Source organism: Berghia stephanieae, chromosome 2, assembly GCF_034508935.2.
Source record: "Berghia stephanieae isolate SIO BIC M18660-M18661 chromosome 2, UCSD_Bste_1.3, whole genome shotgun sequence".
NCBI classification, from domain to species: Eukaryota; Metazoa; Mollusca; class Gastropoda; order Nudibranchia; family Aeolidiidae; genus Berghia; species Berghia stephanieae.
In genome coordinates this window covers 909108-912086 of record NC_088361.1, presented here as the reverse complement: position 1 = coordinate 912086, position 2979 = coordinate 909108, and the positions used below count along the sequence as shown (strand labels likewise).

At 36.5% G+C, this 2979-nt stretch overlaps 1 protein-coding gene across 4 annotated transcripts in view; it reads right to left on the bottom strand.

The window, feature by feature from the left end:
* Positions 1–1970, bottom strand: part of LOC144964137 (uncharacterized) — a 37169-nt gene extending 35199 nt beyond the window's left edge. For 2 of the 4 annotated variants that reach the window (XM_078898069.1, XM_078898071.1), the window contains exons 1-2: positions 1932–1943; positions 25–180 (exon numbers count right to left, since the gene is read on the bottom strand). The gene's annotated coding sequence lies outside the window, so the exon portion shown is untranslated. Of the gene's footprint in view, positions 181–1931 lie in introns of all 4 variants that reach the window. The other 2 variants (XM_078898068.1, XM_078898070.1) reach the window with 2 other exon arrangements.
* Between the last annotated feature and the right edge of the window lie 1009 nt (positions 1971–2979).

Sequence of the window (2979 nt, the reverse complement as noted above, 5' to 3'; positions counted from 1 at the left end):
TCTCATTGTTTAATAGAAACATACGGAAATTGCATCCAATCTTATGTCGAGGGAAGAAGGTAACAGAGAGATGTCACTTCCTAAAATAAATTTCATAACCAAAATCATCGAATTATTGTTATTGATTTTTGTCTTGTTAAAAAGGGAATGCTCTGGTTTGTAGATTGTAGATTACTCCAACTTTATAAAAGAAACAAAATTGACGTCACTCAGCTCTTTATTATCGTTTTTAACCAGCCATTTTAAAGATAACTATTCATAAAATGACTGGCTAAAAAAACAACAAAGAGATGAGTGACGTCAATTTCGTTCTATCTATTAATCAGGAAATAGATGTTTAAGATTACGCATAGTGTTTTGTGTTGGAACGTCATATCCGGTCTGCAGATATTGTGAGTTTTTTAACTAAACCCAACGCATCAATAAAATAAACAAACAATGATTATCATTATACATTTATCTATTTATTTATTTATTTATTTTAATCTATAGTCAACCACTGCTAGTCTGAGTCACCCTCTCCTATGCACTCTTAAAATCCTCCACCTTACTCCTCCTCTCTTCATATCCCTCCTTTCACTCATTCACTCTTCCTTCCTCCATTCCCCCATCCCCATCCTTCTATCCATCTCTCCATCCACCACTAGAATCTAGGACTCGCCTGGACGCCCATATTACTTGCTCACTCGTCCTTCGCACTCAGTGCCCTCTCCCTCTCACCGCCCCATCCCCACTTGACCATCTCCAACTCTACCAGTTTTAATTTCTTCATTCGGTTTGCATAAGCCCATTCTATTTGTGTTTATTTCTTCCTCCAATCCTGCGGATCAACGATTCCATCATCATCTATTCGATAAGTTTCATTTTCATATTTACTTCTTTTCCCTTTCTCACCTCTTTCATTTTTTTCTAAAAAAAAGCCCCCCCCCCCCCCCCCCCCCCCCCCAAAAAAAAAAAAAATTATTTTTTTTTGTTTTTTTTTTTTGTTTTTTTTTTATTTTTTTTTTATTTTTTTTTTTTTTATTATATTTTATTTTATTAATTTTTTTTTCCCCCGATATTAAGTCTCTCCAAATTACGTTAAAATTACAACTATTCTTTCTTACCTTTTCCTCCGCCTTCATCTCTACCTTAATACATACCTACCTACACACTAACTCCTTCTACCAGTCTTAGACCGACCACTCACGGAAACTTACATCCTCTCTCCCTTTCTCTCTATCTATCTATCTGTCTATCTATCTATCTATCTATCTATCTTTCTATCTACCTATCTATCTATCCATCTCTCTCTCTCTCTCTCTCTCTCTCTCTCTCTATCTATCTCCTTCTATCTACCTATCTCTCCTCCTCTCATTTTGTTCATTGATATATATTTGGTATGATATACTAACCACCCAATCAATCGCTCTCTCACCCCCATCCCCATTTTAAAGACCTTTTTGCAGTTACTTTTACTATATATACACATACACAGACATACGCACACGGACACACATACACAAACATATACACATCCTCTCCATTCTCTCTCTCTCTCTCTCATTATTTCTCTCTCTCCCCCCCCCTCTCTCCACATTTGACAAAATGTGATATTTTGTAAATTTACATATTTGTTTGTGTTTTTGTTTACTGTCTCCTGACGAAGGCCAAGGGCCGAAACGTTGTTTGTTTTGTGTTGTTCCCTTATATATGAGTCACATCTACTCACTTTATATTTTTTATCTCCAATCACTGAAAACCTAACACAACTCCATAAAAAGAGATAACACGTGAAAATGACAGAACAGGGTTCCACTGGAGTAATATTAAATTTATCACAAATACTGCAAACATTGTTCTAAAGGCATATAAGAGTGGCAAAGATGATTTTAGAAAACATCTCCGCGGAATCGAAATTATTATCAACTTCTATATCTATTGACAGAGACATTAAAATTGTCATCGTCGTGTGTTATAAAACATGAATTTATGTCTCAATGAGTTTTACCCGCATGCTGGTGTGTAGAAAGCCACTAAAACAGACAATTACTCGCTACAATGCTAACACGATACTTACCATTACGAGCAGTCATCAATCTCAAGTGATTTGATATTATAATATGAACATTGTTTTTTACTGTAAACCGAGTGCATTCAGTTTCGTCACCGTTCGCTTCAAGTTCGTGAACAATGTGTTATAGATATTTGTACTTTTGTGTAATATACTCACAACAAACATATGAAAGCCACCCGCACAAAAAAACTACATGTAATCTAAAACATTTAAACTTCGATTTATACATTTTTGATCTATCGTCTCTAAACGGTATTCTGTCGGATTGGTCTAGATTCCTAAAGTAAAATAACAAGAAATATCAGATTTAATATTTGACAGTTTAATACATGATTGTCTTGCTCCTAAATAAAGCATAAAAACTTGACCTATGTCTCGTGGTTTGACTATGAATTCAGCTTATAGCATATAAACTACCATGATATAATGCCGTTTAGCGACAGTGGGTTACATACGAATCATTCAAATGTGTTCTAAAACATTAAAAATAATAATAATTTCATCTGTTGTTTCACTTTGCTGATGAAAGAAAATCAGATAAGTTTTAATTCCGTGTTCGGTATGACAACTAAAAACGAGAAAGGTGCACTTAGTTTGCTAGATTGAGGAGACCAACTGAGGGCAACACGAAACGAAAATGAATGCACCCAGTTTACAGCCTTATTTGTATGTGGCTTGAGCTTCTAATGGTGTCACACAACTATGTCATGATGATCCATCCAGGACGCGAACTCATCGCCGCAATCGTGTACGGTCGCGAACACGACCGGAAACTTCGTCACAACGCAACGTTCAACTCGATGCTTTGCAGTTTCGGGCTCTTGATCACAACGGGACAAGTCCCCATTGATGAAGTGGGTGTGCCGTGAGGCAAGTTCTCGACCGGAGTCAGTTCGATGTCACCCAATGCCTCCTCTTGCTGG